The sequence below is a fragment of the Terrapene carolina genome, unplaced genomic scaffold, assembly GCF_002925995.2.
Source record: "Terrapene carolina triunguis isolate 2854851 unplaced genomic scaffold, T_m_triunguis-2.0 Scaffold233, whole genome shotgun sequence".
In the NCBI taxonomy this organism is placed as follows: Eukaryota; Metazoa; Chordata; order Testudines; family Emydidae; genus Terrapene; species Terrapene triunguis.
The window spans coordinates 10,888,945-10,895,525 of record NW_020664584.1 but is presented as its reverse complement, the minus strand read 5'-3'; the positions used below and the strand labels follow the sequence as shown (position 1 = coordinate 10,895,525).

General features: G+C 48.1%; 1 protein-coding gene across 1 annotated transcript in view; it reads left to right on the top strand.

Annotated features, from left to right (window-relative positions):
• The first annotated feature begins 929 nt into the window (after positions 1 to 929).
• Positions 930 to 6,581, top strand: part of CHD6 (chromodomain helicase DNA binding protein 6) — a 193,061-nt gene continuing 187,409 nt past the window's right edge. The window contains exon 1 of the mRNA XM_026656826.2: positions 930 to 1,001. The gene's annotated coding sequence lies outside the window, so the exon portion shown is untranslated. The remainder of the gene's footprint in view (positions 1,002 to 6,581) is intronic.

Below are 6,581 nucleotides of genomic sequence, written 5' to 3'. Positions count from 1 at the left end.
AGTCTAACAAAGAGCAGTGCCCTAGTTGGAGTATGTTTGCAGAAAGAGATGGAGGCTCTGAGAGCCTTTGGCCCTCTATATCATGCTTCTTATTTCTACCTTTTTTACAGCATAAATTAAGGTTCCAAGGAACCTAAGTGCTGTTTTAGTTACACGCATTTGCCCCATAAGTGGCTGGCCCCCTATTAAATACCAGGGGTAAATAAATCAATTAGAAAATAAAGGGCTCCGTTTACATTTTATTAACTCTCATTGCAGACTCCAGGCGTTAGATATTTTGTGGGGAGGCAGCACGGGTTAGAGATGGTACCTAGCAGTTTAACATCCAAGAGCTGCAGCCCCAGGCAACTGGCATCCCTGCCTGTGCCCTGCTTTCTCCTCCTCTCCCGCGGCGAGCGAGGATGCACTGCAAAGCCCTGCACATTCCAGCTTTACACATTGTGTTTTTGTGCAGGAAATTTCACATCCGGGAAATGAAAGGCGAGCAAAGACGTGGAATGCAAAGGGGAGAGTTTTTTTTATTTTTCTGGTTGGAGCAAGTAAAACCCCCCTTGATTGGAGGATGCAATGGAAATTCGGGGTTGCCCCCCGCCTCAAGCCCCGGGAACTTGCAGCCGCCGTTGCCCTGCGCGGCAGAGCAGGCAGCCGAGAGGGGGCGAGAAGCAGCGCCGAGGGGGGCAGGGGCTGCAGAGCCGGGTGGCTCGAGGGGCTGAGGGCGGGGGGGCTGCACGGCCCCGGCCCAGCCAATCCCAGCAGCGATCACATCAATGCAAATAGGAGCACAATGGAGCTAGCAATAAGCGCGCTGCAGCCAAGCTTGAGAGGGGCTGCGCGTGGCTGACGGGCAGGCCGGCCAATGGCAGGCGGGCGGGCCGACCTGGGGCCAGTGGCGGCGGCGCGGGGGCGGGCCGGGCCAGGCTAGGCTGCGCGCGCGGGGCGGCTGGCTAAACTTCACCAAATAATAGCTGGCTGGGCTTTGGCTGCCGCAGGAGCCATTTTAGGTAAGTTCTGCGCCCAACTTCGGCTGTGGCGGCTGCCCGGCGCTGCCGGGGCCAGCCTGGGCGCGGGGCGCCGCCTGATGAATGAACTCGGCGGCCGGGGCCCGCGCGGGGCCGCCGGCGGCGGGGGGGCCGGGCCGGCCATGGCGGGGACTCCGTCCTTGGGCTGCGGCCCGGCCCGGCGGGTCACACCTGTGGGGGCGGCGCGGCCCGGCGCGTTGCGGGCGCTCCCCGGGGCCGGGCTCCCCGCGGGCAGGGGCTGTTCCCCTCCCCCCGGCCGCGGTTGCTGTGAGGGGGGCGGGACCGTCTGCCCCGGAGAAGTTGTGGCCCGCGTCCAGCGCTCCGCCCTCTCGCCGCCCCCGGCCCGCCGCCCGGGACCGTCCCTGGCCGGAGCTGGGTCGAGCCTGGGGGGGCAGCCCGCCCTCCTGCCGCGGAGCTTTGCGCGCTCACCTGCGCGCTGTCCGCGGGCCGCCAGGTGCGAGCATCCCTTGCTGGCCGTTTGGGGGGCTGCAATACTCCGGCAGTATGCGGGCCCGACGTGTGCCCCTGCGAGTGCTCCTCGCACCCACGGGGGCTCTGTGGCTGGCATAGTGCGATGTGAAACCAGCCTGATACCATGGCACTGGGCAGTCCCTCCAAAGTGAGCCCGTTTGTAGTGACACGGGGCACTGCGGGCCCGGATGGCATCATACAGAACATCGGAGCCAGTGACGAACCATTGCCACTGGGAGCCAGTAACCCCCAAAGGAAGTATGCTACAGTTGGAGGTGAAGCCAGGTGGTGTCCAGAGTCAGTGCAGTCTTATGTAAAGTATCCGCTGTGGTTGTCTGTATGGGTCTAGGGCAACTGATGGGATTTAGGATCTTTGTTTACCAACGAGTAGTTAGAAATCAGATATGCTACCAGATGTTGGGTACCATGCTGCCTGAGTAGGATGGTGAAGAGGGCTGCCTTAAACATATGTATGGATTCTACACACTCCTATGGCAAAGCTATTTAATAGCTGTGTCAGAAGAGGATCGGCGGCGCAGCATTTCTGGCTGTCTGTTCTGTATTTTGGTTAGAGTTATAGCAAAGTAAATTCATAATTAAGTCTTTAAACTTTAAGGCTAGCAGACAAACCCCTTCAAAGGCCAGGGTACCATCTTTAAGGGCTTCCTGCCAACTGACCTATGGCAAGCAAGGTCATCTTCCACCTTGTATTGATTTAGGAGAAATAAATGAATGCTATTAAGGAACAACCCTTCCTACAGAACCATCTAATCTGTTCTGCCTCTCTTGCTGTATGCAAAGCAGACACAGATCTATTGTGACATTGCAGCCATGTCACAATAGAATGGCATCACTGGCACATTAGAGTCACATCTCATTCATGCTGCAGTCATCTGAGGGTTAGCTAGCAGTTATGTTACAAAGCTTTAATCCTAATCATTTTGATGATTGCTTTGTGGAATTATCTGTATCCTTACCAGTGACTTTACTGATAATCAGAATAGATTTCTTAGTGTTGATCAGTAGGATTCTTAGGGTAAACGTTCTGAGAAGTCAGTGAGAGACAAACAATATAGTGATGAAGACAAATCATCAGCTGATATCACTGGCTAGTGGCACACTTAACAGCTAAGGTTTTCTCTATTTATCAATTTACTTTCCTGACTATTGCGCTAAACTCACAGTAAAGTTAGTAGCTGAGGAGGATGAGTACACAGACTCTTTGTAGGGGCACAGGGAGCAGGTCTTGCTGGGACGGCTGCTGGCCTTTGATGTGGGAGATCCTTTTACTAACTTTGGTATGGAAAATGCTCGGTTTATTTCTTGAGTGAGTTGAGACACTTCTTGCAAAAACATAGTCTCCTCCTTCCCCTCACCCCCTCTTTAGGAAGCATGGCAGATGCTTTCTGGGGCTAAAGAATGTTGGGTTCCTATTATTAGGTCAGTAGAGTAGCAGAACATATTGAATGGTGATCCATAAGGGTTAGATTATCCCATGCATCTATATAGAAGGCTCTGATTCCTTTCTCTGTAATTGCTGGCCTCATTGAAGTGGTGTCTTTGGGAATGGCCTGACTGTTAGAGTAGTACTCCCAGACTGCCTCTCATTTCAAAGCCTTTCATTTACAGGTTTACAGATGCTTGGCAGGTGGCACTGCTCATATTGCTGAATTGTCAGTGTCAGGTTGGTTAGAATATAGCCAAATGAGAGGGAAAGTTGAGCAGTGCTCATGTGATCCCACTGCAGCACGTTAACATTGTTCCCACAATCATATCCATGTTATAGGTAAGAAAGCAGCTGCTCCAGTGCTGTCTTTGGTCTCTTGTTTACTTCATTCAGGTGGCATCTCTGTCATGTTCTTCTCCAAAGGAGAATTAATTTTGGGCCAGCCAGCACCATAAATGCTTCAGACTTTATGCTTTTGCACGAGAAATAAATCCCTCTTGGAGAAAAGTGGCTGGTTCACTTGTAGATGCTGCCCCCTCTGCTCTAGTTCTGTTTGCAGCTGCCATACCCAGGTGTCCTCCTCACTGACTTGGTAGAGAAATTATTGTTCTTTCAGTACTGACTCTTAATACTGTCTTCTCTTTAGTTTTGAGATGTTAAAGGTTAAATAAATTTGAGTAAATGAGCAACCTTTTAAAATCACCTGCTAAGGAAAGGTCAGCAACTCCCTCTGGGGTCTTGGATGTGTCATTTGAATAATCTGTGCCTTAGTTTCCCCTTCTGTAAGGGGTGTGTGTGCACATAGCAGAGATGTGTTGAAAGTTAATGAATGATGTCTCTATAACAGTTTGAAGGTGTAAAGTATGATGCTATAGTATGCAATATTTTTAGGATTACATCCCAGCAAAACATCTGTGGACACCTTATGTCAGGGGTCGGCAACCTTCAGCACGCGGCCCATCAGAGTAATTCACTGGCAGGCCGCGGGACATTTTGTGTACATTGACTGTCCGCAGGCACAGCCCCCTGCAGCTCCCATTGGCTGGGAACGGCAAACCGCGGCCAATGGGAGCTGCGGGCGGCCATGCCTGCGGATGGTCAATGTAAACAAAATGTCTTGCGGCCTGCCAGTGGATTACTCTGATGGGCCGCGTGCTGAAGGTTGCCAACTCCTGCCTTATATAGTGGCATTTAAAATGTTGCAAAATAAAAAGTAATATTTTAAACTGACAGTGCAAGCTTGGTTCTTCACTCATTGGGATCAGCGGACAATGTCTTGAAACTGTTGCTGTCTTTTTTCTTAACATCCAAAGAATCTAAACACAGCCATGGATTGCAATATTTCTCAGAAAGTAGCCGTTTCTTTTCAGGGGTCACTGCACCTGCATTAACAATTAACTAGCTTGACCCTCTGAAATTAGCAAACTTTTTGCACCATTTTTCTGTGGTGTGTGACTAAAGTATGTCCTTTTTGGAGGGTGTCATTAAGCTTTGTCACTATCTATTTCGATGTGTTATATAGCAGTTTGCTAGGTGGAGAAAACTGTGCCTTATTTAACTAGTTATATTAACCCTTCTTTCCATTCCCTCTTATATATCAGAATTAGGAAGTTGGCCCTTTCTGTGCTACCAGTCTTTATTAGTAGTTCGTTTCAGTAGTTTTCTGGGCCCTTTGTCAATGTTGCTAGATCCAATAATGCATATCTTTTTGCGATCCACTGACTTTTAGTGACTCAGTGAATTGTCGGTGTTCAGAAATGGAGGAGATGTTCCTTATGTTGCACTATTGCATCTCTGAATGAGAAACCAACGCCTAAATTTCTTTCCCTAGAATTGTGGTTTCATAATTTTTAAGATTAATATCTCTTGAGGGAGTCTTAATATTTTCTCCATAATAACTTCTCCAGGGACATAAAGTTTTACAGGTAGATGATGCAAAGTATTTTATTTAATGGTGTGTCTTATTTCTAAAGTCATTTGCTCATGCAAACTAACTCATTTTAAAGAGGCTAGCAGCTAAACTTTTGGCCTTGCAGAGCAGCGAGACTGTTGGCTCAGGGGCTTTTGTGCTTTTGTATGAACTTGTGGCGTTCTGGCCTGAGTTCTTGGAGATAAGAGCTAGTATCTTGCACATCGATTTGCAGGAGTGGATTTGCTCTTGAAAAGGAGAGAGGGAAGGATTGATCAGGCTCCTGTTCCTAGTGATCCATTAATAAAGGAATGTGGATTTGGTGTGTTGAGTACAGGGAAAGCAGGCAGGTTTCTAAGACTTTCTCTGAAGTTGTCTTAAAGGAACACTGCTGAGTCCTGTGAGCCCTAAACTTAGATTCTGTCCAGAGGTCAACAGAACCTTACACGAGTAGAAGAGATTTTTAATTATTATTTTAAGAATGAAAGCTCTTTTTGCTTTCAGGGAGGTAGGTTTTAACCCTCCACTGAAATGTTTGAAAGGCAAATACTGCAGCCTTGTGCTACCAGGTGGAAGCAGAGATAGAGCTGCTGCCAGGAAGTGGAAGTGCCCAGTGTCCAAGCAGGGTGAAGTGCAGAAAGCAAACGCCACAAAGGGAGTAACCTGTGGGCGTTTAGTAACAACCACACATGGATACAATGGTGGCCTATTTCGATTTAAGACACCTCAAAAAATATTCTTCTAGGTACCTTGATAAATAATAGAAAATCAGAGTTATCTTTGCCCCCAAAGTGATGGTACTGTACACTAGATATTATTGCAATCTGTTAGTATATTGGTGGTTGCCCCAAGGTCCCGATTGGCATGGGGGTCCCAGTGTGCCAAGTCTCTACAGGCACCTGGGGATAGACAATGCCTGCCCTAAAGAGCTTGCAGTGGAATTTCTAGATGGCTAACTGAGTGAGAGACTTGGGGACAATCTTGCTGACATTCTTTTGTAACAATGAGTCTTCAGAGAAATGCACCTCTACCTCGATATAAGGCTGTCCTCGGGAGCCAAAAAAATCTTACCGCGTTATAGGTGAAACCACGTTATATCGAACTTGCTTTGATCCGCCGGAGTGCGCAGCCCCGCCCCCCCAGAGCACTGCTTTTCCGTGTTATATCAGGTCACGTTATATCGGGGTAGAGGTGTACAGAAAACTTGTGTGTGTAAGCTCATGATATAAAAAAAACTCCAAAATCAAAAAATCCCAGATTCCCCTAATATTTCAGGCTGGTAGAATATTTTCTTTCTATGTGTTAGGACAATGCATCCGATGATCAGAATCTTCCCTTATATGGGATTATCTAGCATGCAGTCTAGCAATCGGACAGTATGCTGCTATTATTATTTATTTAATATTGATGTTGTGGTTGTGCCCGGAGGAACTGCCTTCAACTCTGCTCTTGGGTTTTAATGCTCAAGACAGGCACTTGATGGTCAGGTAGGAGAATGACAGGTTTCAGAGTAGCAGCCGTGTTAGTCTGTATCCGCAAAAAGAACAGGAGTACTTGTGGCACCTTAGAGACTAACAAATTTATTAGAGCATAAGCTTTCGTGGGCTACAACCCACTTCTTCGGATGCATATTGAATGAAACATATCGAGGAGATATATATACACACATACAGAGAGCATGAACAGGTGGGAGTTGTCTTACCAACTCTGAGAGGCCAATTAAGTAAGAGAAAAA